The sequence below is a fragment of the Pongo abelii genome, chromosome 17 (assembly GCF_028885655.2).
Source record: "Pongo abelii isolate AG06213 chromosome 17, NHGRI_mPonAbe1-v2.0_pri, whole genome shotgun sequence".
In the NCBI taxonomy this organism is placed as follows: Eukaryota; Metazoa; Chordata; class Mammalia; order Primates; family Hominidae; genus Pongo; species Pongo abelii.
This window is the reverse complement of record NC_072002.2, coordinates 18,655,410-18,683,201: the sequence shown is the minus strand read 5'-3', so window position 1 is coordinate 18,683,201 and position 27,792 is coordinate 18,655,410.

The window sequence follows — 27,792 nt, the reverse complement described above, 5'->3', positions numbered from 1 at the left end:
ATCTACGAAAAGAGTGTTTCAAAGCTGCTCTTTCAAAAGCAAGGTTCAAGTCTGTGTGTTGAATGCACTCATCTGAAAGAAGTTTCTGAGAATGCTTCTGTCTAGTTCTTACGTGAAGATATTTCCTTTTCCAGCTTAGGCCTCAAAGCGCTCCAAATAAACACTTGCAAATTCTACAAAAGGAGTGTTTCAAAAGAGTTCTATCAAAAGGAACGTTCAAGTCTGTGAGTTGAATGCACTTATCATACCGAAGTTTCCTGGAATGCTTCTGTCTAGTTTTTATGTGAGGACATTTCCTTTTACAGCATAGGCCTCAAAGCACTCCAAATATCCACTTGCAGATTCTACAAAAAGAGTGTTTCAAAACTGCTCTATCAAAAGCAAGCTTCAACACTGTGAGTAGAATGCACTCATCACAAAGAAGTTTCTGAGAATGCTTCTGTCTAGTTTTTATGTGAAGAGATTTCCTTTTCCAACACAGGCCTCAAAGCGCTCCAAATAAACACTTGCAGATTCTATAAAAGGAGTGTTTCGAAACTGCTCTTTCAAGACGAACGTTCAAGTCTGTGAGTTGAATGCACTCATCACACAGAAGTTTCTGAGAATGCTTCTGTCTAGTTTTTATGTGAAGATATTTCCTTTTCCAGCATAGGCCTCAAAACGCTCCAAATATCCTCTTGCAGATTCTACAAAAAGAGTGTTTCAAAACTGTTCTATCAAAAGGAAGGTTCAACTCTGTGAGTTGAATGACTGCATCGTGAAGAACTTTCTGAGAATGCTTCTCTGTAGTTTTTAGGTGAAGATATTCCAAAACCCAGCACAGGCCTCGAAGTGCTCCAAATAACCACTTGCAGATTTTACCAAAAGAGTGTTTCAAAACTGCTCTTTCTATAGGTAAGTTCAAGTCTGTGAGTTGAATGCACTCAACACAAAGAAGTTTCTGAGAATGCTTCTGTTCAGTTTTTATGTGAAGATATTCCCTTTTCCAGCATAGGCCTCAAACGGCTCCAAATATCCACTTGCAGATTCTACAAAAAGAGTGTTTCCAAACTTCTCTATCAATTGGTAGGTTCAACTCTGTGAGTTGAATGAACTCATCACAAAGAAGTTTCTGAGAATCCTTCTCTCTAGCTTTTATGTGAAGATATTTCCTTTTCCAACATAGGCCTCAAGGTGCTCCGAATAAACACTTGCAGATTCTACAAACTTAATGTTTCAAAACTGTTCTATCAAAAGGAACGTTGAAGTCTGTGAGTTGAATGCACTCATCACAAAGAAGTTTCTCAGAATGCTTCCGTCTAGTTTTTAGGTGAAGAGATTTCATTTCCCAGCATAGGCCTCAAAGCGCTCCAAATATCCACTTGCAGATTCTATAAGAAGAGTGTTTCCAAACTGCTCTTTCAAAAGGAAGCTTCAAGTCTGTGAGTTGAATGCACTCATCACAAAGAAGTTTCTGAGAATGCTTCCGTCTAGTTTCTATATGAAGATATTTCCTTTTCCAACATAGGCCCCAAAGTGCTCCAAATAAACCCTTGCAGATTCTACAAAAGGAGTGTTTCAAAACTGCTCTTTCTATAGGTAAGTTCAAGTCTGTGAGTTGAATGCACTCAACACAAAGAAGTTTCTGAGAATGCTTCTGTTCAGTTTTTATGTGAAGATATTTCCTTTTCCAGCATAGGCCTCAAACGGCTCCAAATATCCACTTGCAGATTCTACAAAAAGAGTGTTTCCAAACTTCTCTATCAACTGGTAGGTTCAACTCTGTGAGTTGAATGAACTCATCACAAAGAAGTTTCTGAGAATCCTTCTCTCTAGTTTTTATGTGAAGATATTTCCTTTTCCAACATAGGCCTCAAAGCGCTCCAAATAAACACATGCAGATTCTACAAACGGAGTGTTTCAAAACTGTTCTATCAAAGGGAACGTTCAAGTCTGTGAGTTGAATGTACTCATCACACAGATGTTTCTCAGAATGCTTCTGTCTAGTTTTTAGGTGAAGAGATTTCATTCCCAGCATAGGCCTCAAAGCGCTCCAAATATCCACTTGCAGAATCTACGAAAAGAGTGTTTCAAAGCTGCTCTTTCAAAAGCAAGGTTCAAGTCTGTGTGTTGAATGCACTCATCTGAAAGAAGTTTCTGAGAATGCTTCTGTCTAGTTCTTACGTGAAGATATTTCCTTTTCCAGCTTAGGCCTCAAAGCGCTCCAAATAAACACTTGCAAATTCTACAAAAGGAGTGTTTCAAAAGAGTTCTATCAAAAGGAACGTTCAAGTCTGTGAGTTGAATGCACTTATCATACCGAAGTTTCCTGGAATGCTTCTGTCTAGTTTTTATGTGAGGACATTTCCTTTTCCAGCATAGGCCTCAAAGCACTCCAAATATCCACTTGCAGATTCTACAAAAAGAGTGTTTCAAAACTGCTCTATCAAAAGCAAGCTTCAACACTGTGAGTAGAATGCACTCATCACAAAGAAGTTTCTGAGAATGCTTCTGTCTAGTTTTTATGTGAAGAGATTTCCTTTTCCAACACAGGCCTCAAAGCGCTCCAAATAAACACTTGCAGATTCTATAAAAGGAGTGTTTCGAAACTGCTCTTTCAAGACGAACGTTCAAGTCTGTGAGTTGAATGCACTCATCACACAGAAGTTTCTGAGAATGCTTCTGTCTAGTTTTTATGTGAAGATATTTCCTTTTCCAGCATAGGCCTCAAAACGCTCCAAATATCCTCTTGCAGATTCTACAAAAAGAGTGTTTCAAAACTGTTCTATCAAAAGGAAGGTTCAACTCTGTGAGTTGAATGACTGCATCGTGAAGAACTTTCTGAGAATGCTTCTCTGTAGTTTTTAGGTGAAGATATTCCAAAACCCAGCACAGGCCTCGAAGTGCTCCAAATAACCACTTGCAGATTTTACCAAAAGAGTGTTTCAAAACTGCTCTTTCTATAGGTAAGTTCAAGTCTGTGAGTTGAATGCACTCAACACAAAGAAGTTTCTGAGAATGCTTCTGTTCAGTTTTTATGTGAAGATATTCCCTTTTCCAGCATAGGCCTCAAACGGCTCCAAATATCCACTTGCAGATTCTACAAAAAGAGTGTTTCCAAACTTCTCTATCAATTGGTAGGTTCAACTCTGTGAGTTGAATGAACTCATCACAAAGAAGTTTCTGAGAATCCTTCTCTCTAGCTTTTATGTGAAGATATTTCCTTTTCCAACATAGGCCTCAAGGTGCTCCGAATAAACACTTGCAGATTCTACAAACTTAATGTTTCAAAACTGTTCTATCAAAAGGAACGTTGAAGTCTGTGAGTTGAATGCACTCATCACAAAGAAGTTTCTCAGAATGCTTCCGTCTAGTTTTTAGGTGAAGAGATTTCATTTCCCAGCATAGGCCTCAAAGCGCTCCAAATATCCACTTGCAGATTCTATAAGAAGAGTGTTTCCAAACTGCTCTTTCAAAAGGAAGCTTCAAGTCTGTGAGTTGAATGCACTCATCACAAAGAAGTTTCTGAGAATGCTTCCGTCTAGTTTCTATATGAAGATATTTCCTTTTCCAACATAGGCCCCAAAGTGCTCCAAATAAACCCTTGCAGATTCTACAAAAGGAGTGTTTCAAAACTGCTCTTTCTATAGGTAAGTTCAAGTCTGTGAGTTGAATGCACTCAACACAAAGAAGTTTCTGAGAATGCTTCTGTTCAGTTTTTATGTGAAGATATTTCCTTTTCCAGCATAGGCCTCAAACGGCTCCAAATATCCACTTGCAGATTCTACAAAAAGAGTGTTTCCAAACTTCTCTATCAATTGGTAGGTTCAACTCTGTGAGTTGAATGAACTCATCACAAAGAAGTTTCTGAGAATCCTTCTCTCTAGTTTTTATGTGAAGATATTTCCTTTTCCAGCATAGGCCTCAAAGCGCTCCAAATAAACACATGCAGATTCTACAAAAGGAGTGTTTCAAAACTGTTCTATCAAAGGGAACGTTCAAGTGTGTGAGTTGAATGTACTCATCACACAGATGTTTCTCAGAATGCTTCTGTCTAGATTTTAGGTGAAGAGATTTCATTCCCAGCATAGGCCTCAAAGCGCTCCAAATATCCACTTGCAGAATCTACGAAAAGAGTGTTTCAAAGCTGCTCTTTCAAAAGCAAGGTTCAAGTCTGTGTGTTGAATGCACTCATCTGAAAGAAGTTTCTGAGAATGCTTCTGTCTAGTTCTTACGTGAAGATATTTCCTTTTCCAGCTTAGGCCTCAAAGCGCTCCAAATAAACACTTGCAAATTCTACAAAAGGAGTGTTTCAAAAGAGTTCTATCAAAAGGAAAGTTCAAGTCTGTGAGTTGAATGCACTTATCATACCGAAGTTTCCTGGAATGCTTCTGTCTAGTTTTTATGTGAAGACATTTCCTTTTCCAGCATAGGCCTCAAAGCACTCCAAATATCCACTTGCAGATTCTACAAAAAGAGTGTTTCAAAACTGCTCTATCAAAAGCAAGCTTCAACACTGTGAGTAGAATGCACTCATCACAAAGAAGTTTCTGAGAATGCTTCTGTCTAGTTTTTATGTGAAGAGATTTCCTTTTCCAACATAGGCCTCGAAGCGCTCCAAATAAACACTTGCAGATTCTACAAAAGGAGTGTTTCGAAACTGCTCTTTCAAGACGAACGTTCAAGTCTGTGAGTTGAATGCACTCATCACACAGAAGTTTCTGAGAATGCTTCTGTCTAGTTTTTATGTGAAGATATTTCCTTTTCCAGCATAGGCCTCAAAACGCTCCAAATATCCTCTTGCAGATTCTACAAAAAGAGTGTTTCAAAACTGTTCTATCAAAAGGAAGGTTCAACTCTGTGAGTTGAATGAATGCATCGTGAAGAACTTTCTGAGAATGCTTCTCTGTAGTTTTTAGGTGAAGATATTCCAAAACCCAGCACAGGCCTCGAAGTGCTCCAAATAACCACTTGCAGATTTTACCAAAAGAGTGTTTCAAAACTGCTCTTTCTATAGGTAAGTTCAAGTCTGTGAGTTGAATGCACTCAACACAAAGAAGTTTCTGAGAATGCTTCTGTTCAGTTTTTATGTGAAGACATTTCCTTTTCCAGCATAGGCCTCAAACGGCTCCAAATATCCACTTGCAGATTCTACAAAAAGAGTGTTTCCAAACTTCTCTATCAATTGGTAGGTTCAACTCTGTGAGTTGAATGAACTCATCACAAAGAAGTTTCTGAGAATCCTTCTCTCTAGCTTTTATGTGAAGATATTTCCTTTTCCAACATAGGCCTCAAGGTGCTCCGAATAAACACTTGCAGATTCTACAAACTTAATGTTTCAAAACTGTTCTATCAAAAGGAACGTTGAAGTCTGTGAGTTGAATGCACTCATCACAAAGAAGTTTCTCAGAATGCTTCCGTCTAGTTTTTAGGTGAAGAGATTTCATTTCCCAGCATAGGCCTCAAAGCGCTCCAAATATCCACTTGCAGATTCTATAAGAAGAGTGTTTCCAAACTGCTCTTTCAAAAGGAAGCTTCAAGTCTGTGAGTTGAATGCACTCATCACAAAGAAGTTTCTGAGAATGCTTCCGTCTAGTTTCTATATGAAGATATTTCCTTTTCCAACATAGGCCCCAAAGTGCTCCAAATAAACCCTTGCAGATTCTACAAAAGGAGTGTTTCAAAACTGCTCTTTCTATAGGTAAGTTCAAGTCTGTGAGTTGAATGCACTCAACACAAAGAAGTTTCTGAGAATGCTTCTGTTCAGTTTTTATGTGAAGATATTTCCTTTTCCAGCATAGGCCTCAAACGGCTCCAAATATCCACTTGCAGATTCTACAAAAAGAGTGTTTCCAAACTTCTCTATCAACTGGTAGGTTCAACTCTGTGAGTTGAATGAACTCATCACAAAGAAGTTTCTGAGAATCCTTCTCTCTAGTTTTTATGTGAAGATATTTCCTTTTCCAACATAGGCCTCAAAGCGCTCCAAATAAACACATGCAGATTCTACAAACGGAGTGTTTCAAAACTGTTCTATCAAAGGGAACGTTCAAGTCTGTGAGTTGAATGTACTCATCACACAGATGTTTCTCAGAATGCTTCTGTCTAGTTTTTAGGTGAAGAGATTTCATTCCCAGCATAGGCCTCAAAGCGCTCCAAATATCCACTTGCAGAATCTACGAAAAGAGTGTTTCAAAGCTGCTCTTTCAAAAGCAAGGTTCAAGTCTGTGTGTTGAATGCACTCATCTGAAAGAAGTTTCTGAGAATGCTTCTGTCTAGTTCTTACGTGAAGATATTTCCTTTTCCAGCTTAGGCCTCAAAGCGCTCCAAATAAACACTTGCAAATTCTACAAAAGGAGTGTTTCAAAAGAGTTCTATCAAAAGGAACGTTCAAGTCTGTGAGTTGAATGCACTTATCATACCGAAGTTTCCTGGAATGCTTCTGTCTAGTTTTTATGTGAGGACATTTCCTTTTCCAGCATAGGCCTCAAAGCACTCCAAATATCCACTTGCAGATTCTACAAAAAGAGTGTTTCAAAACTGCTCTATCAAAAGCAAGCTTCAACACTGTGAGTAGAATGCACTCATCACAAAGAAGTTTCTGAGAATGCTTCTGTCTAGTTTTTATGTGAAGAGATTTCCTTTTCCAACACAGGCCTCAAAGCGCTCCAAATAAACACTTGCAGATTCTATAAAAGGAGTGTTTCGAAACTGCTCTTTCAAGACGAACGTTCAAGTCTGTGAGTTGAATGCACTCATCACACAGAAGTTTCTGAGAATGCTTCTGTCTAGTTTTTATGTGAAGATATTTCCTTTTCCAGCATAGGCCTCAAAACGCTCCAAATATCCTCTTGCAGATTCTACAAAAAGAGTGTTTCAAAACTGTTCTATCAAAAGGAAGGTTCAACTCTGTGAGTTGAATGACTGCATCGTGAAGAACTTTCTGAGAATGCTTCTCTGTAGTTTTTAGGTGAAGATATTCCAAAACCCAGCACAGGCCTCGAAGTGCTCCAAATAACCACTTGCAGATTTTACCAAAAGAGTGTTTCAAAACTGCTCTTTCTATAGGTAAGTTCAAGTCTGTGAGTTGAATGCACTCAACACAAAGAAGTTTCTGAGAATGCTTCTGTTCAGTTTTTATGTGAAGATATTCCCTTTTCCAGCATAGGCCTCAAACGGCTCCAAATATCCACTTGCAGATTCTACAAAAAGAGTGTTTCCAAACTTCTCTATCAATTGGTAGGTTCAACTCTGTGAGTTGAATGAACTCATCACAAAGAAGTTTCTGAGAATCCTTCTCTCTAGCTTTTATGTGAAGATATTTCCTTTTCCAACATAGGCCTCAAGGTGCTCCGAATAAACACTTGCAGATTCTACAAACTTAATGTTTCAAAACTGTTCTATCAAAAGGAACGTTGAAGTCTGTGAGTTGAATGCACTCATCACAAAGAAGTTTCTCAGAATGCTTCCGTCTAGTTTTTAGGTGAAGAGATTTCATTTCCCAGCATAGGCCTCAAAGCGCTCCAAATATCCACTTGCAGATTCTATAAGAAGAGTGTTTCCAAACTGCTCTTTCAAAAGGAAGCTTCAAGTCTGTGAGTTGAATGCACTCATCACAAAGAAGTTTCTGAGAATGCTTCCGTCTAGTTTCTATATGAAGATATTTCCTTTTCCAACATAGGCCCCAAAGTGCTCCAAATAAACCCTTGCAGATTCTACAAAAGGAGTGTTTCAAAACTGCTCTTTCTATAGGTAAGTTCAAGTCTGTGAGTTGAATGCACTCAACACAAAGAAGTTTCTGAGAATGCTTCTGTTCAGTTTTTATGTGAAGATATTTCCTTTTCCAGCATAGGCCTCAAACGGCTCCAAATATCCACTTGCAGATTCTACAAAAAGAGTGTTTCCAAACTTCTCTATCAACTGGTAGGTTCAACTCTGTGAGTTGAATGAACTCATCACAAAGAAGTTTCTGAGAATCCTTCTCTCTAGTTTTTATGTGAAGATATTTCCTTTTCCAACATAGGCCTCAAAGCGCTCCAAATAAACACATGCAGATTCTACAAACGGAGTGTTTCAAAACTGTTCTATCAAAGGGAACGTTCAAGTCTGTGAGTTGAATGTACTCATCACACAGATGTTTCTCAGAATGCTTCTGTCTAGTTTTTAGGTGAAGAGATTTCATTCCCAGCATAGGCCTCAAAGCGCTCCAAATATCCACTTGCAGAATCTACGAAAAGAGTGTTTCAAAGCTGCTCTTTCAAAAGCAAGGTTCAAGTCTGTGTGTTGAATGCACTCATCTGAAAGAAGTTTCTGAGAATGCTTCTGTCTAGTTCTTACGTGAAGATATTTCCTTTTCCAGCTTAGGCCTCAAAGCGCTCCAAATAAACACTTGCAAATTCTACAAAAGGAGTGTTTCAAAAGAGTTCTATCAAAAGGAACGTTCAAGTCTGTGAGTTGAATGCACTTATCATACCGAAGTTTCCTGGAATGCTTCTGTCTAGTTTTTATGTGAGGACATTTCCTTTTCCAGCATAGGCCTCAAAGCACTCCAAATATCCACTTGCAGATTCTACAAAAAGAGTGTTTCAAAACTGCTCTATCAAAAGCAAGCTTCAACACTGTGAGTAGAATGCACTCATCACAAAGAAGTTTCTGAGAATGCTTCTGTCTAGTTTTTATGTGAAGAGATTTCCTTTTCCAACACAGGCCTCGAAGCGCTCCAAATAAACACTTGCAGATTCTATAAAAGGAGTGTTTCGAAACTGCTCTTTCAAGACGAACGTTCAAGTCTGTGAGTTGAATGCACTCATCACACAGAAGTTTCTGAGAATGCTTCTGTCTAGTTTTTATGTGAAGATATTTCCTTTTCCAGCATAGGCCTCAAAACGCTCCAAATATCCTCTTGCAGATTCTACAAAAAGAGTGTTTCAAAACTGTTCTATCAAAAGGAAGGTTCAACTCTGTGAGTTGAATGACTGCATCGTGAAGAACTTTCTGAGAATGCTTCTCTGTAGTTTTTAGGTGAAGATATTCCAAAACCCAGCACAGGCCTCGAAGTGCTCCAAATAACCACTTGCAGATTTTACCAAAAGAGTGTTTCAAAACTGCTCTTTCTATAGGTAAGTTCAAGTCTGTGAGTTGAATGCACTCAACACAAAGAAGTTTCTGAGAATGCTTCTGTTCAGTTTTTATGTGAAGATATTCCCTTTTCCAGCATAGGCCTCAAACGGCTCCAAATATCCACTTGCAGATTCTACAAAAAGAGTGTTTCCAAACTTCTCTATCAATTGGTAGGTTCAACTCTGTGAGTTGAATGAACTCATCACAAAGAAGTTTCTGAGAATCCTTCTCTCTAGCTTTTATGTGAAGATATTTCCTTTTCCAACATAGGCCTCAAGGTGCTCCGAATAAACACTTGCAGATTCTACAAACTTAATGTTTCAAAACTGTTCTATCAAAAGGAACGTTGAAGTCTGTGAGTTGAATGCACTCATCACAAAGAAGTTTCTCAGAATGCTTCCGTCTAGTTTTTAGGTGAAGAGATTTCATTTCCCAGCATAGGCCTCAAAGCGCTCCAAATATCCACTTGCAGATTCTATAAGAAGAGTGTTTCCAAACTGCTCTTTCAAAAGGAAGCTTCAAGTCTGTGAGTTGAATGCACTCATCACAAAGAAGTTTCTGAGAATGCTTCCGTCTAGTTTCTATATGAAGATATTTCCTTTTCCAACATAGGCCCCAAAGTGCTCCAAATAAACCCTTGCAGATTCTACAAAAGGAGTGTTTCAAAACTGCTCTTTCTATAGGTAAGTTCAAGTCTGTGAGTTGAATGCACTCAACACAAAGAAGTTTCTGAGAATGCTTCTGTTCAGTTTTTATGTGAAGATATTTCCTTTTCCAGCATAGGCCTCAAACGGCTCCAAATATCCACTTGCAGATTCTACAAAAACAGTGTTTCCAAACTTCTCTATCAATTGGTAGGTTCAACTCTGTGAGTTGAATGAACTCATCACAAAGAAGTTTCTGAGAATCCTTCTCTCTAGTTTTTATGTGAAGATATTTCCTTTTCCAGCATAGGCCTCAAAGCGCTCCAAATAAACACATGCAGATTCTACAAAAGGAGTGTTTCAAAACTGTTCTATCAAAGGGAACGTTCAAGTGTGTGAGTTGAATGTACTCATCACACAGATGTTTCTCAGAATGCTTCTGTCTAGATTTTAGGTGAAGAGATTTCATTCCCAGCATAGGCCTCAAAGCGCTCCAAATATCCACTTGCAGAATCTACGAAAAGAGTGTTTCAAAGCTGCTCTTTCAAAAGCAAGGTTCAAGTCTGTGTGTTGAATGCACTCATCTGAAAGAAGTTTCTGAGAATGCTTCTGTCTAGTTCTTACGTGAAGATATTTCCTTTTCCAGCTTAGGCCTCAAAGCGCTCCAAATAAACACTTGCAAATTCTACAAAAGGAGTGTTTCAAAAGAGTTCTATCAAAAGGAACGTTCAAGTCTGTGAGTTGAATGCACTTATCATACCGAAGTTTCCTGGAATGCTTCTGTCTAGTTTTTATGTGAGGACATTTCCTTTTACAGCATAGGCCTCAAAGCACTCCAAATATCCACTTGCAGATTCTACAAAAAGAGTGTTTCAAAACTGCTCTATCAAAAGCAAGCTTCAACACTGTGAGTAGAATGCACTCATCACAAAGAAGTTTCTGAGAATGCTTCTGTCTAGTTTTTATGTGAAGAGATTTCCTTTTCCAACACAGGCCTCAAAGCGCTCCAAATAAACACTTGCAGATTCTATAAAAGGAGTGTTTCGAAACTGCTCTTTCAAGACGAACGTTCAAGTCTGTGAGTTGAATGCACTCATCACACAGAAGTTTCTGAGAATGCTTCTGTCTAGTTTTTATGTGAAGATATTTCCTTTTCCAGCATAGGCCTCAAAACGCTCCAAATATCCTCTTGCAGATTCTACAAAAAGAGTGTTTCAAAACTGTTCTATCAAAAGGAAGGTTCAACTCTGTGAGTTGAATGACTGCATCGTGAAGAACTTTCTGAGAATGCTTCTCTGTAGTTTTTAGGTGAAGATATTCCAAAACCCAGCACAGGCCTCGAAGTGCTCCAAATAACCACTTGCAGATTTTACCAAAAGAGTGTTTCAAAACTGCTCTTTCTATAGGTAAGTTCAAGTCTGTGAGTTGAATGCACTCAACACAAAGAAGTTTCTGAGAATGCTTCTGTTCAGTTTTTATGTGAAGATATTCCCTTTTCCAGCATAGGCCTCAAACGGCTCCAAATATCCACTTGCAGATTCTACAAAAAGAGTGTTTCCAAACTTCTCTATCAATTGGTAGGTTCAACTCTGTGAGTTGAATGAACTCATCACAAAGAAGTTTCTGAGAATCCTTCTCTCTAGCTTTTATGTGAAGATATTTCCTTTTCCAACATAGGCCTCAAGGTGCTCCGAATAAACACTTGCAGATTCTACAAACTTAATGTTTCAAAACTGTTCTATCAAAAGGAACGTTGAAGTCTGTGAGTTGAATGCACTCATCACAAAGAAGTTTCTCAGAATGCTTCCGTCTAGTTTTTAGGTGAAGAGATTTCATTTCCCAGCATAGGCCTCAAAGCGCTCCAAATATCCACTTGCAGATTCTATAAGAAGAGTGTTTCCAAACTGCTCTTTCAAAAGGAAGCTTCAAGTCTGTGAGTTGAATGCACTCATCACAAAGAAGTTTCTGAGAATGCTTCCGTCTAGTTTCTATATGAAGATATTTCCTTTTCCAACATAGGCCCCAAAGTGCTCCAAATAAACCCTTGCAGATTCTACAAAAGGAGTGTTTCAAAACTGCTCTTTCTATAGGTAAGTTCAAGTCTGTGAGTTGAATGCACTCAACACAAAGAAGTTTCTGAGAATGCTTCTGTTCAGTTTTTATGTGAAGATATTTCCTTTTCCAGCATAGGCCTCAAACGGCTCCAAATATCCACTTGCAGATTCTACAAAAACAGTGTTTCCAAACTTCTCTATCAATTGGTAGGTTCAACTCTGTGAGTTGAATGAACTCATCACAAAGAAGTTTCTGAGAATCCTTCTCTCTAGTTTTTATGTGAAGATATTTCCTTTTCCAGCATAGGCCTCAAAGCGCTCCAAATAAACACATGCAGATTCTACAAAAGGAGTGTTTCAAAACTGTTCTATCAAAGGGAACGTTCAAGTGTGTGAGTTGAATGTACTCATCACACAGATGTTTCTCAGAATGCTTCTGTCTAGATTTTAGGTGAAGAGATTTCATTCCCAGCATAGGCCTCAAAGCGCTCCAAATATCCACTTGCAGAATCTACGAAAAGAGTGTTTCAAAGCTGCTCTTTCAAAAGCAAGGTTCAAGTCTGTGTGTTGAATGCACTCATCTGAAAGAAGTTTCTGAGAATGCTTCTGTCTAGTTCTTACGTGAAGATATTTCCTTTTCCAGCTTAGGCCTCAAAGCGCTCCAAATAAACACTTGCAAATTCTACAAAAGGAGTGTTTCAAAAGAGTTCTATCAAAAGGAAAGTTCAAGTCTGTGAGTTGAATGCACTTATCATACCGAAGTTTCCTGGAATGCTTCTGTCTAGTTTTTATGTGAAGACATTTCCTTTTCCAGCATAGGCCTCAAAGCACTCCAAATATCCACTTGCAGATTCTACAAAAAGAGTGTTTCAAAACTGCTCTATCAAAAGCAAGCTTCAACACTGTGAGTAGAATGCACTCATCACAAAGAAGTTTCTGAGAATGCTTCTGTCTAGTTTTTATGTGAAGAGATTTCCTTTTCCAACATAGGCCTCGAAGCGCTCCAAATAAACACTTGCAGATTCTACAAAAGGAGTGTTTCGAAACTGCTCTTTCAAGACGAACGTTCAAGTCTGTGAGTTGAATGCACTCATCACACAGAAGTTTCTGAGAATGCTTCTGTCTAGTTTTTATGTGAAGATATTTCCTTTTCCAGCATAGGCCTCAAAACGCTCCAAATATCCTCTTGCAGATTCTACAAAAAGAGTGTTTCAAAACTGTTCTATCAAAAGGAAGGTTCAACTCTGTGAGTTGAATGAATGCATCGTGAAGAACTTTCTGAGAATGCTTCTCTGTAGTTTTTAGGTGAAGATATTCCAAAACCCAGCACAGGCCTCGAAGTGCTCCAAATAACCACTTGCAGATTTTACCAAAAGAGTGTTTCAAAACTGCTCTTTCTATAGGTAAGTTCAAGTCTGTGAGTTGAATGCACTCAACACAAAGAAGTTTCTGAGAATGCTTCTGTTCAGTTTTTATGTGAAGATATTCCCTTTTCCAGCATAGGCCTCAAACGGCTCCAAATATCCACTTGCAGATTCTACAAAAAGAGTGTTTCCAAACTTCTCTATCAATTGGTAGGTTCAACTCTGTGAGTTGAATGAACTCATCACAAAGAAGTTTCTGAGAATCCTTCTCTCTAGCTTTTATGTGAAGATATTTCCTTTTCCAACATAGGCCTCAAGGTGCTCCGAATAAACACTTGCAGATTCTACAAACTTAATGTTTCAAAACTGTTCTATCAAAAGGAACGTTGAAGTCTGTGAGTTGAATGCACTCATCACAAAGAAGTTTCTCAGAATGCTTCCGTCTAGTTTTTAGGTGAAGAGATTTCATTTCCCAGCATAGGCCTCAAAGCGCTCCAAATATCCACTTGCAGATTCTATAAGAAGAGTGTTTCCAAACTGCTCTTTCAAAAGGAAGCTTCAAGTCTGTGAGTTGAATGCACTCATCACAAAGAAGTTTCTGAGAATGCTTCCGTCTAGTTTCTATATGAAGATATTTCCTTTTCCAACATAGGCCCCAAAGTGCTCCAAATAAACCCTTGCAGATTCTACAAAAGGAGTGTTTCAAAACTGCTCTTTCTATAGGTAAGTTCAAGTCTGTGAGTTGAATGCACTCAACACAAAGAAGTTTCTGAGAATGCTTCTGTTCAGTTTTTATGTGAAGATATTTCCTTTTCCAGCATAGGCCTCAAACGGCTCCAAATATCCACTTGCAGATTCTACAAAAAGAGTGTTTCCAAACTTCTCTATCAATTGGTAGGTTCAACTCTGTGAGTTGAATGAACTCATCACAAAGAAGTTTCTGAGAATCCTTCTCTCTAGTTTTTATGTGAAGATATTTCCTTTTCCAGCATAGGCCTCAAAGCGCTCCAAATAAACACATGCAGATTCTACAAAAGGAGTGTTTCAAAACTGTTCTATCAAAGGGAACGTTCAAGTGTGTGAGTTGAATGTACTCATCACACAGATGTTTCTCAGAATGCTTCTGTCTAGATTTTAGGTGAAGAGATTTCATTCCCAGCATAGGCCTCAAAGCGCTCCAAATATCCACTTGCAGAATCTACGAAAAGAGTGTTTCAAAGCTGCTCTTTCAAAAGCAAGGTTCAAGTCTGTGTGTTGAATGCACTCATCTGAAAGAAGTTTCTGAGAATGCTTCTGTCTAGTTCTTACGTGAAGATATTTCCTTTTCCAGCTTAGGCCTCAAAGCGCTCCAAATAAACACTTGCAAATTCTACAAAAGGAGTGTTTCAAAAGAGTTCTATCAAAAGGAAAGTTCAAGTCTGTGAGTTGAATGCACTTATCATACCGAAGTTTCCTGGAATGCTTCTGTCTAGTTTTTATGTGAAGACATTTCCTTTTCCAGCATAGGCCTCAAAGCACTCCAAATATCCACTTGCAGATTCTACAAAAAGAGTGTTTCAAAACTGCTCTATCAAAAGCAAGCTTCAACACTGTGAGTAGAATGCACTCATCACAAAGAAGTTTCTGAGAATGCTTCTGTCTAGTTTTTATGTGAAGAGATTTCCTTTTCCAACATAGGCCTCGAAGCGCTCCAAATAAACACTTGCAGATTCTACAAAAGGAGTGTTTCGAAACTGCTCTTTCAAGACGAACGTTCAAGTCTGTGAGTTGAATGCACTCATCACACAGAAGTTTCTGAGAATGCTTCTGTCTAGTTTTTATGTGAAGATATTTCCTTTTCCAGCATAGGCCTCAAAACGCTCCAAATATCCTCTTGCAGATTCTACAAAAAGAGTGTTTCAAAACTGTTCTATCAAAAGGAAGGTTCAACTCTGTGAGTTGAATGAATGCATCGTGAAGAACTTTCTGAGAATGCTTCTCTGTAGTTTTTAGGTGAAGATATTCCAAAACCCAGCACAGGCCTCGAAGTGCTCCAAATAACCACTTGCAGATTTTACCAAAAGAGTGTTTCAAAACTGCTCTTTCTATAGGTAAGTTCAAGTCTGTGAGTTGAATGCACTCAACACAAAGAAGTTTCTGAGAATGCTTCTGTTCAGTTTTTATGTGAAGACATTTCCTTTTCCAGCATAGGCCTCAAACGGCTCCAAATATCCACTTGCAGATTCTACAAAAAGAGTGTTTCCAAACTTCTCTATCAATTGGTAGGTTCAACTCTGTGAGTTGAATGAACTCATCACAAAGAAGTTTCTGAGAATCCTTCTCTCTAGCTTTTATGTGAAGATATTTCCTTTTCCAACATAGGCCTCAAGGTGCTCCGAATAAACACTTGCAGATTCTACAAACTTAATGTTTCAAAACTGTTCTATCAAAAGGAACGTTGAAGTCTGTGAGTTGAATGCACTCATCACACAGAAGTTTCTCAGAATGCTTCCGTCTAGTTTTTAGGTGAAGAGATTTCATTTCCCAGCATAGGCCTCAAAGCGCTCCAAATATCCACTTGCAGATTCTATAAGAAGAGTGTTTCCAAACTGCTCTTTCAAAAGGAAGCTTCAAGTCTGTGAGTTGAATGCACTCATCACAAAGAAGTTTCTGAGAATGCTTCCGTCTAGTTTCTATTTGAAGATATTTCCTTTTCCAACATAGGCCCCAAAGTGCTCCAAATAAACCCTTGCAGATTCTACAAAAGGAGTGTTTCAAAACTGCTCTTTCTATAGGTAAGTTCAAGTCTGTGAGTTGAATGCACTCAACACAAAGAAGTTTCTGAGAATGCTTCTGTTCAGTTTTTATGTGAAGATATTTCCTTTTCCAGCATAGGCCTCAAACGGCTCCAAATATCCACTTGCAGATTCTACAAAAAGAGTGTTTCCAAACTTCTCTATCAACTGGTAGGTTCAACTCTGTGAGTTGAATGAACTCATCACAAAGAAGTTTCTGAGAATCCTTCTCTCTAGTTTTTATGTGAAGATATTTCCTTTTCCAACATAGGCCTCAAAGCGCTCCAAATAAACACATGCAGATTCTACAAACGGAGTGTTTCAAAACTGTTCTATCAAAGGGAACGTTCAAGTCTGTGAGTTGAATGTACTCATCACACAGATGTTTCTCAGAATGCTTCTGTCTAGTTTTTAGGTGAAGAGATTTCATTCCCAGCATAGGCCTCAAAGCGCTCCAAATATCCACTTGCAGAATCTACGAAAAGAGTGTTTCAAAGCTGCTCTTTCAAAAGCAAGGTTCAAGTCTGTGTGTTGAATGCACTCATCTGAAAGAAGTTTCTGAGAATGCTTCTGTCTAGTTCTTACGTGAAGATATTTCCTTTTCCAGCTTAGGCCTCAAAGCGCTCCAAATAAACACTTGCAAATTCTACAAAAGGAGTGTTTCAAAAGAGTTCTATCAAAAGGAACGTTCAAGTCTGTGAGTTGAATGCACTTATCATACCGAAGTTTCCTGGAATGCTTCTGTCTAGTTTTTATGTGAGGACATTTCCTTTTCCAGCATAGGCCTCAAAGCACTCCAAATATCCACTTGCAGATTCTACAAAAAGAGTGTTTCAAAACTGCTCTATCAAAAGCAAGCTTCAACACTGTGAGTAGAATGCACTCATCACAAAGAAGTTTCTGAGAATGCTTCTGTCTAGTTTTTATGTGAAGAGATTTCCTTTTCCAACACAGGCCTCAAAGCGCTCCAAATAAACACTTGCAGATTCTATAAAAGGAGTGTTTCGAAACTGCTCTTTCAAGACGAACGTTCAAGTCTGTGAGTTGAATGCACTCATCACACAGAAGTTTCTGAGAATGCTTCTGTCTAGTTTTTATGTGAAGATATTTCCTTTTCCAGCATAGGCCTCAAAACGCTCCAAATATCCTCTTGCAGATTCTACAAAAAGAGTGTTTCAAAACTGTTCTATCAAAAGGAAGGTTCAACTCTGTGAGTTGAATGACTGCATCGTGAAGAACTTTCTGAGAATGCTTCTCTGTAGTTTTTAGGTGAAGATATTCCAAAACCCAGCACAGGCCTCGAAGTGCTCCAAATAACCACTTGCAGATTTTACCAAAAGAGTGTTTCAAAACTGCTCTTTCTATAGGTAAGTTCAAGTCTGTGAGTTGAATGCACTCAACACAAAGAAGTTTCTGAGAATGCTTCTGTTCAGTTTTTATGTGAAGATATTCCCTTTTCCAGCATAGGCCTCAAACGGCTCCAAATATCCACTTGCAGATTCTACAAAAAGAGTGTTTCCAAACTTCTCTATCAATTGGTAGGTTCAACTCTGTGAGTTGAATGAACTCATCACAAAGAAGTTTCTGAGAATCCTTCTCTCTAGCTTTTATGTGAAGATATTTCCTTTTCCAACATAGGCCTCAAGGTGCTCCGAATAAACACTTGCAGATTCTACAAACTTAATGTTTCAAAACTGTTCTATCAAAAGGAACGTTGAAGTCTGTGAGTTGAATGCACTCATCACAAAGAAGTTTCTCAGAATGCTTCCGTCTAGTTTTTAGGTGAAGAGATTTCATTTCCCAGCATAGGCCTCAAAGCGCTCCAAATATCCACTTGCAGATTCTATAAGAAGAGTGTTTCCAAACTGCTCTTTCAAAAGGAAGCTTCAAGTCTGTGAGTTGAATGCACTCATCACAAAGAAGTTTCTGAGAATGCTTCCGTCTAGTTTCTATATGAAGATATTTCCTTTTCCAACATAGGCCCCAAAGTGCTCCAAATAAACCCTTGCAGATTCTACAAAAGGAGTGTTTCAAAACTGCTCTTTCTATAGGTAAGTTCAAGTCTGTGAGTTGAATGCACTCAACACAAAGAAGTTTCTGAGAATGCTTCTGTTCAGTTTTTATGTGAAGATATTTCCTTTTCCAGCATAGGCCTCAAACGGCTCCAAATATCCACTTGCAGATTCTACAAAAAGAGTGTTTCCAAACTTCTCTATCAACTGGTAGGTTCAACTCTGTGAGTTGAATGAACTCATCACAAAGAAGTTTCTGAGAATCCTTCTCTCTAGTTTTTATGTGAAGATATTTCCTTTTCCAACATAGGCCTCAAAGCGCTCCAAATAAACACATGCAGATTCTACAAACGGAGTGTTTCAAAACTGTTCTATCAAAGGGAACGTTCAAGTCTGTGAGTTGAATGTACTCATCACACAGATGTTTCTCAGAATGCTTCTGTCTAGTTTTTAGGTGAAGAGATTTCATTCCCAGCATAGGCCTCAAAGCGCTCCAAATATCCACTTGCAGAATCTACGAAAAGAGTGTTTCAAAGCTGCTCTTTCAAAAGCAAGGTTCAAGTCTGTGTGTTGAATGCACTCATCTGAAAGAAGTTTCTGAGAATGCTTCTGTCTAGTTCTTACGTGAAGATATTTCCTTTTCCAGCTTAGGCCTCAAAGCGCTCCAAATAAACACTTGCAAATTCTACAAAAGGAATGTTTCAAAAGAGTTCTATCAAAAGGAACGTTCAAGTCTGTGAGTTGAATGCACTTATCATACCGAAGTTTCCTGGAATGCTTCTGTCTAGTTTTTATGTGAGGACATTTCCTTTTCCAGCATAGGCCTCAAAGCACTCCAAATATCCACTTGCAGATTCTACAAAAAGAGTGTTTCAAAACTGCTCTATCAAAAGCAAGCTTCAACACTGTGAGTAGAATGCACTCATCACAAAGAAGTTTCTGAGAATGCTTCTGTCTAGTTTTTATGTGAAGAGATTTCCTTTTCCAACACAGGCCTCAAAGCGCTCCAAATAAACACTTGCAGATTCTATAAAAGGAGTGTTTCGAAACTGCTCTTTCAAGACGAACGTTCAAGTCTGTGAGTTGAATGCACTCATCACACAGAAGTTTCTGAGAATGCTTCTGTCTAGTTTTTATGTGAAGATATTTCCTTTTCCAGCATAGGCCTCAAAACGCTCCAAATATCCTCTTGCAGATTCTACAAAAAGAGTGTTTCAAAACTGTTCTATCAAAAGGAAGGTTCAACTCTGTGAGTTGAATGACTGCATCGTGAAGAACTTTCTGAGAATGCTTCTCTGTAGTTTTTAGGTGAAGATATTCCAAAACCCAGCACAGGCCTCGAAGTGCTCCAAATAACCACTTGCAGATTTTACCAAAAGAGTGTTTCAAAACTGCTCTTTCTATAGGTAAGTTCAAGTCTGTGAGTTGAATGCACTCAACACAAAGAAGTTTCTGAGAATGCTTCTGTTCAGTTTTTATGTGAAGATATTCCCTTTTCCAGCATAGGCCTCAAACGGCTCCAAATATCCACTTGCAGATTCTACAAAAAGAGTGTTTCCAAACTTCTCTATCAACTGGTAGGTTCAACTCTGTGAGTTGAATGAACTCATCACAAAGAAGTTTCTGAGAATCCTTCTCTCTAGTTTTTATGTGAAGATATTTCCTTTTCCAACATAGGCCTCAAAGCGCTCCAAATAAACACATGCAGATTCTACAAACGGAGTGTTTCAAAACTGTTCTATCAAAGGGAACGTTCAAGTCTGTGAGTTGAATGTACTCATCACACAGATGTTTCTCAGAATGCTTCTGTCTAGTTTTTAGGTGAAGAGATTTCATTCCCAGCATAGGCCTCAAAGCGCTCCAAATATCCACTTGCAGAATCTACGAAAAGAGTGTTTCAAAGCTGCTCTTTCAAAAGCAAGGTTCAAGTCTGTGTGTTGAATGCACTCATCTGAAAGAAGTTTCTGAGAATGCTTCTGTCTAGTTCTTACGTGAAGATATTTCCTTTTCCAGCTTAGGCCTCAAAGCGCTCCAAATAAACACTTGCAAATTCTACAAAAGGAGTGTTTCAAAAGAGTTCTATCAAAAGGAACGTTCAAGTCTGTGAGTTGAATGCACTTATCATACCGAAGTTTCCTGGAATGCTTCTGTCTAGTTTTTATGTGAGGACATTTCCTTTTCCAGCATAGGCCTCAAAGCACTCCAAATATCCACTTGCAGATTCTACAAAAAGAGTGTTTCAAAACTGCTCTATCAAAAGCAAGCTTCAACACTGTGAGTAGAATGCACTCATCACAAAGAAGTTTCTGAGAATGCTTCTGTCTAGTTTTTATGTGAAGAGATTTCCTTTTCCAACACAGGCCTCAAAGCGCTCCAAATAAACACTTGCAGATTCTATAAAAGGAGTGTTTCGAAACTGCTCTTTCAAGACGAACGTTCAAGTCTGTGAGTTGAATGCACTCATCACACAGAAGTTTCTGAGAATGCTTCTGTCTAGTTTTTATGTGAAGATATTTCCTTTTCCAGCATAGGCCTCAAAACGCTCCAAATATCCTCTTGCAGATTCTACAAAAAGAGTGTTTCAAAACTGTTCTATCAAAAGGAAGGTTCAACTCTGTGAGTTGAATGACTGCATCGTGAAGAACTTTCTGAGAATGCTTCTCTGTAGTTTTTAGGTGAAGATATTCCAAAACCCAGCACAGGCCTCGAAGTGCTCCAAATAACCACTTGCAGATTTTACCAAAAGAGTGTTTCAAAACTGCTCTTTCTATAGGTAAGTTCAAGTCTGTGAGTTGAATGCACTCAACACAAAGAAGTTTCTGAGAATGCTTCTGTTCAGTTTTTATGTGAAGATATTCCCTTTTCCAGCATAGGCCTCAAACGGCTCCAAATATCCACTTGCAGATTCTACAAAAAGAGTGTTTCCAAACTTCTCTATCAATTGGTAGGTTCAACTCTGTGAGTTGAATGAACTCATCACAAAGAAGTTTCTGAGAATCCTTCTCTCTAGCTTTTATGTGAAGATATTTCCTTTTCCAACATAGGCCTCAAGGTGCTCCGAATAAACACTTGCAGATTCTACAAACTTAATGTTTCAAAACTGTTCTATCAAAAGGAACGTTGAAGTCTGTGAGTTGAATGCACTCATCACACAGAAGTTTCTCAGAATGCTTCCGTCTAGTTTTTAGGTGAAGAGATTTCATTTCCCAGCATAGGCCTCAAAGCGCTCCAAATATCCACTTGCAGATTCTATAAGAAGAGTGTTTCCAAACTGCTCTTTCAAAAGGAAGCTTCAAGTCTGTGAGTTGAATGCACTCATCACAAAGAAGTTTCTGAGAATGCTTCCGTCTAGTTTCTATTTGAAGATATTTCCTTTTCCAACATAGGCCCCAAAGTGCTCCAAATAAACCCTTGCAGATTCTACAAAAGGAGTGTTTCAAAACTGCTCTTTCTATAGGTAAGTTCAAGTCTGTGAGTTGAATGCACTCAACACAAAGAAGTTTCTGAGAATGCTTCTGTTCAGTTTTTATGTGAAGATATTTCCTTTTCCAGCATAGGCCTCAAACGGCTCCAAATATCCACTTGCAGATTCTACAAAAAGAGTGTTTCCAAACTTCTCTATCAACTGGTAGGTTCAACTCTGTGAGTTGAATGAACTCATCACAAAGAAGTTTCTGAGAATCCTTCTCTCTAGTTTTTATGTGAAGATATTTCCTTTTCCAACATAGGCCTCAAAGCGCTCCAAATAAACACATGCAGATTCTACAAACGGAGTGTTTCAAAACTGTTCTATCAAAGGGAACGTTCAAGTCTGTGAGTTGAATGTACTCATCACACAGATGTTTCTCAGAATGCTTCTGTCTAGTTTTTAGGTGAAGAGATTTCATTCCCAGCATAGGCCTCAAAGCGCTCCAAATATCCACTTGCAGAATCTACGAAAAGAGTGTTTCAAAGCTGCTCTTTCAAAAGCAAGGTTCAAGTCTGTGTGTTGAATGCACTCATCTGAAAGAAGTTTCTGAGAATGCTTCTGTCTAGTTCTTACGTGAAGATATTTCCTTTTCCAGCTTAGGCCTCAAAGCGCTCCAAATAAACACTTGCAAATTCTACAAAAGGAGTGTTTCAAAAGAGTTCTATCAAAAGGAACGTTCAAGTCTGTGAGTTGAATGCACTTATCATACCGAAGTTTCCTGGAATGCTTCTGTCTAGTTTTTATGTGAGGACATTTCCTTTTCCAGCATAGGCCTCAAAGCACTCCAAATATCCACTTGCAGATTCTACAAAAAGAGTGTTTCAAAACTGCTCTATCAAAAGCAAGCTTCAACACTGTGAGTAGAATGCACTCATCACAAAGAAGTTTCTGAGAATGCTTCTGTCTAGTTTTTATGTGAAGAGATTTCCTTTTCCAACACAGGCCTCAAAGCGCTCCAAATAAACACTTGCAGATTCTATAAAAGGAGTGTTTCGAAACTGCTCTTTCAAGACGAACGTTCAAGTCTGTGAGTTGAATGCACTCATCACACAGAAGTTTCTGAGAATGCTTCTGTCTAGTTTTTATGTGAAGATATTTCCTTTTCCAGCATAGGCCTCAAAACGCTCCAAATATCCTCTTGCAGATTCTACAAAAAGAGTGTTTCAAAACTGTTCTATCAAAAGGAAGGTTCAACTCTGTGAGTTGAATGACTGCATCGTGAAGAACTTTCTGAGAATGCTTCTCTGTAGTTTTTAGGTGAAGATATTCCAAAACCCAGCACAGGCCTCGAAGTGCTCCAAATAACCACTTGCAGATTTTACCAAAAGAGTGTTTCAAAACTGCTCTTTCTATAGGTAAGTTCAAGTCTGTGAGTTGAATGCACTCAACACAAAGAAGTTTCTGAGAATGCTTCTGTTCAGTTTTTATGTGAAGATATTCCCTTTTCCAGCATAGGCCTCAAACGGCTCCAAATATCCACTTGCAGATTCTACAAAAAGAGTGTTTCCAAACTTCTCTATCAATTGGTAGGTTCAACTCTGTGAGTTGAATGAACTCATCACAAAGAAGTTTCTGAGAATCCTTCTCTCTAGCTTTTATGTGAAGATATTTCCTTTTCCAACATAGGCCTCAAGGTGCTCCGAATAAACACTTGCAGATTCTACAAACTTAATGTTTCAAAACTGTTCTATCAAAAGGAACGTTGAAGTCTGTGAGTTGAATGCACTCATCACAAAGAAGTTTCTCAGAATGCTTCCGTCTAGTTTTTAGGTGAAGAGATTTCATTTCCCAGCATAGGCCTCAAAGCGCTCCAAATATCCACTTGCAGATTCTATAAGAAGAGTGTTTCCAAACTGCTCTTTCAAAAGGAAGCTTCAAGTCTGTGAGTTGAATGCACTCATCACAAAGAAGTTTCTGAGAATGCTTCCGTCTAGTTTCTATATGAAGATATTTCCTTTTCCAACATAGGCCCCAAAGTGCTCCAAATAAACCCTTGCAGATTCTACAAAAGGAGTGTTTCAAAACTGCTCTTTCTATAGGTAAGTTCAAGTCTGTGAGTTGAATGCACTCAACACAAAGAAGTTTCTGAGAATGCTTCTGTTCAGTTTTTATGTGAAGATATTTCCTTTTCCAGCATAGGCCTCAAACGGCTCCAAATATCCACTTGCAGATTCTACAAAAAGAGTGTTTCCAAACTTCTCTATCAACTGGTAGGTTCAACTCTGTGAGTTGAATGAACTCATCACAAAGAAGTTTCTGAGAATCCTTCTCTCTAGTTTTTATGTGAAGATATTTCCTTTTCCAACATAGGCCTCAAAGCGCTCCAAATAAACACATGCAGATTCTACAAACGGAGTGTTTCAAAACTGTTCTATCAAAGGGAACGTTCAAGTCTGTGAGTTGAATGTACTCATCACACAGATGTTTCTCAGAATGCTTCTGTCTAGTTTTTAGGTGAAGAGATTTCATTCCCAGCATAGGCCTCAAAGCGCTCCAAATATCCACTTGCAGAATCTACGAAAAGAGTGTTTCAAAGCTGCTCTTTCAAAAGCAAGGTTCAAGTCTGTGTGTTGAATGCACTCATCTGAAAGAAGTTTCTGAGAATGCTTCTGTCTAGTTCTTACGTGAAGATATTTCCTTTTCCAGCTTAGGCCTCAAAGCGCTCCAAATAAACACTTGCAAATTCTACAAAAGGAATGTTTCAAAAGAGTTCTATCAAAAGGAACGTTCAAGTCTGTGAGTTGAATGCACTTATCATACCGAAGTTTCCTGGAATGCTTCTGTCTAGTTTTTATGTGAGGACATTTCCTTTTCCAGCATAGGCCTCAAAGCACTCCAAATATCCACTTGCAGATTCTACAAAAAGAGTGTTTCAAAACTGCTCTATCAAAAGCAAGCTTCAACACTGTGAGTAGAATGCACTCATCACAAAGAAGTTTCTGAGAATGCTTCTGTCTAGTTTTTATGTGAAGAGATTTCCTTTTCCAACACAGGCCTCAAAGCGCTCCAAATAAACACTTGCAGATTCTATAAAAGGAGTGTTTCGAAACTGCTCTTTCAAGACGAACGTTCAAGTCTGTGAGTTGAATGCACTCATCACACAGAAGTTTCTGAGAATGCTTCTGTCTAGTTTTTATGTGAAGATATTTCCTTTTCCAGCATAGGCCTCAAAACGCTCCAAATATCCTCTTGCAGATTCTACAAAAAGAGTGTTTCAAAACTGTTCTATCAAAAGGAAGGTTCAACTCTGTGAGTTGAATGACTGCATCGTGAAGAACTTTCTGAGAATGCTTCTCTGTAGTTTTTAGGTGAAGATATTCCAAAACCCAGCACAGGCCTCGAAGTGCTCCAAATAACCACTTGCAGATTTTACCAAAAGAGTGTTTCAAAACTGCTCTTTCTATAGGTAAGTTCAAGTCTGTGAGTTGAATGCACTCAACACAAAGAAGTTTCTGAGAATGCTTCTGTTCAGTTTTTATGTGAAGATATTCCCTTTTCCAGCATAGGCCTCAAACGGCTCCAAATATCCACTTGCAGATTCTACAAAAAGAGTGTTTCCAAACTTCTCTATCAATTGGTAGGTTCAACTCTGTGAGTTGAATGAACTCATCACAAAGAAGTTTCTGAGAATCCTTCTCTCTAGCTTTTATGTGAAGATATTTCCTTTTCCAACATAGGCCTCAAGGTGCTCCGAATAAACACTTGCAGATTCTACAAACTTAATGTTTCAAAACTGTTCTATCAAAAGGAACGTTGAAGTCTGTGAGTTGAATGCACTCATCACAAAGAAGTTTCTCAGAATGCTTCCGTCTAGTTTTTAGGTGAAGAGATTTCATTTCCCAGCATAGGCCTCAAAGCGCTCCAAATATCCACTTGCAGATTCTATAAGAAGAGTGTTTCCAAACTGCTCTTTCAAAAGGAAGCTTCAAGTCTGTGAGTTGAATGCACTCATCACAAAGAAGTTTCTGAGAATGCTTCCGTCTAGTTTCTATATGAAGATATTTCCTTTTCCAACATAGGCCCCAAAGTGCTCCAAATAAACCCTTGCAGATTCTACAAAAGGAGTGTTTCAAAACTGCTCTTTCTATAGGTAAGTTCAAGTCTGTGAGTTGAATGCACTCAACACAAAGAAGTTTCTGAGAATGCTTCTGTTCAGTTTTTATGTGAAGATATTTCCTTTTCCAGCATAGGCCTCAAACGGCTCCAAATATCCACTTGCAGATTCTACAAAAACAGTGTTTCCAAACTTCTCTATCAATTGGTAGGTTCAACTCTGTGAGTTGAATGAACTCATCACAAAGAAGTTTCTGAGAATCCTTCTCTCTAGTTTTTATGTGAAGATATTTCCTTTTCCAGCATAGGCCTCAAAGCGCTCCAAATAAACACATGCAGATTCTACAAAAGGAGTGTTTCAAAACTGTTCTATCAAAGGGAACGTTCAAGTGTGTGAGTTGAATGTACTCATCACACAGATGTTTCTCAGAATGCTTCTGTCTAGATTTTAGGTGAAGAGATTTCATTCCCAGCATAGGCCTCAAAGCGCTCCAAATATCCACTTGCAGAATCTACGAAAAGAGTGTTTCAAAGCTGCTCTTTCAAAAGCAAGGTTCAAGTCTGTGTGTTGAATGCACTCATCTGAAAGAAGTTTCTGAGAATGCTTCTGTCTAGTTCTTACGTGAAGATATTTCCTTTTCCAGCTTAGGCCTCAAAGCGCTCCAAATAAACACTTGCAAATTCTACAAAAGGAGTGTTTCAAAAGAGTTCTATCAAAAGGAACGTTCAAGTCTGTGAGTTGAATGCACTTATCATACCGAAGTTTCCTGGAATGCTTCTGTCTAGTTTTTATGTGAGGACATTTCCTTTTCCAGCATAGGCCTCAAAGCACTCCAAATATCCACTTGCAGATTCTACAAAAAGAGTGTTTCAAAACTGCTCTATCAAAAGCAAGCTTCAACACTGTGAGTAGAATGCACTCATCACAAAGAAGTTTCTGAGAATGCTTCTGTCTAGTTTTTATGTGAAGAGATTTCCTTTTCCAACACAGGCCTCAAAGCGCTCCAAATAAACACTTGCAGATTCTATAAAAGGAGTGTTTCGAAACTGCTCTTTCAAGACGAACGTTCAAGTCTGTGAGTTGAATGCACTCATCACACAGAAGTTTCTGAGAATGCTTCTGTCTAGTTTTTATGTGAAGATATTTCCTTTTCCAGCATAGGCCTCAAAAAGCTCCAAATATCCTCTTGCAGATTCTACAAAAAGAGTGTTTCAAAACTGTTCTATCAAAAGGAAGGTTCAACTCTGTGAGTTGAATGACTGCATCGTGAAGAACTTTCTGAGAATGCTTCTCTGTAGTTTTTAGGTGAAGATATTCCAAAACCCAGCACAGGCCTCGAAGTGCTCCAAATAACCACTTGCAGATTTTACCAAAAGAGTGTTTCAAAACTGCTCTTTCTATAGGTAAGTTCAAGTCTGTGAGTTGAATGCACTCAACACAAAGAAGTTTCTGAGAATGCTTCTGTTCAGTTTTTATGTGAAGATATTCCCTTTTCCAGCATAGGCCTCAAACGGCTCCAAATATCCACTTGCAGATTCTACAAAAAGAGTGTTTCCAAACTTCTCTATCAATTGGTAGGTTCAACTCTGTGAGTTGAATGAACTCATCACAAAGAAGTTTCTGAGAATCCTTCTCTCTAGCTTTTATGTGAAGATATTTCCTTTTCCAACATAGGCCTCAAGGTGCTCCGAATAAACACTTGCAGATTCTACAAACTTAATGTTTCAAAACTGTTCTATCAAAAGGAACGTTGAAGTCTGTGAGTTGAATGCACTCATCACAAAGAAGTTTCTCAGAATGCTTCCGTCTAGTTTTTAGGTGAAGAGATTTCATTTCCCAGCATAGGCCTCAAAGCGCTCCAAATATCCACTTGCAGATTCTATAAGAAGAGTGTTTCCAAACTGCTCTTTCAAAAGGAAGCTTCAAGTCTGTGAGTTGAATGCACTCATCACAAAGAAGTTTCTGAGAATGCTTCCGTCTAGTTTCTATATGAAGATATTTCCTTTTCCAACATAGGCCCCAAAGTGCTCCAAATAAACCCTTGCAGATTCTACAAAAGGAGTGTTTCAAAACTGCTCTTTCTATAGGTAAGTTCAAGTCTGTGAGTTGAATGCACTCAACACAAAGAAGTTTCTGAGAATGCTTCTGTTCAGTTTTTATGTGAAGATATTTCCTTTTCCAGCATAGGCCTCAAACGGCTCCAAATATCCACTTGCAGATTCTACAAAAAGAGTGTTTCCAAACTTCTCTATCAATTGGTAGGTTCAACTCTGTGAGTTGAATGAACTCATCACAAAGAAGTTTCTGAGAATCCTTCTCTCT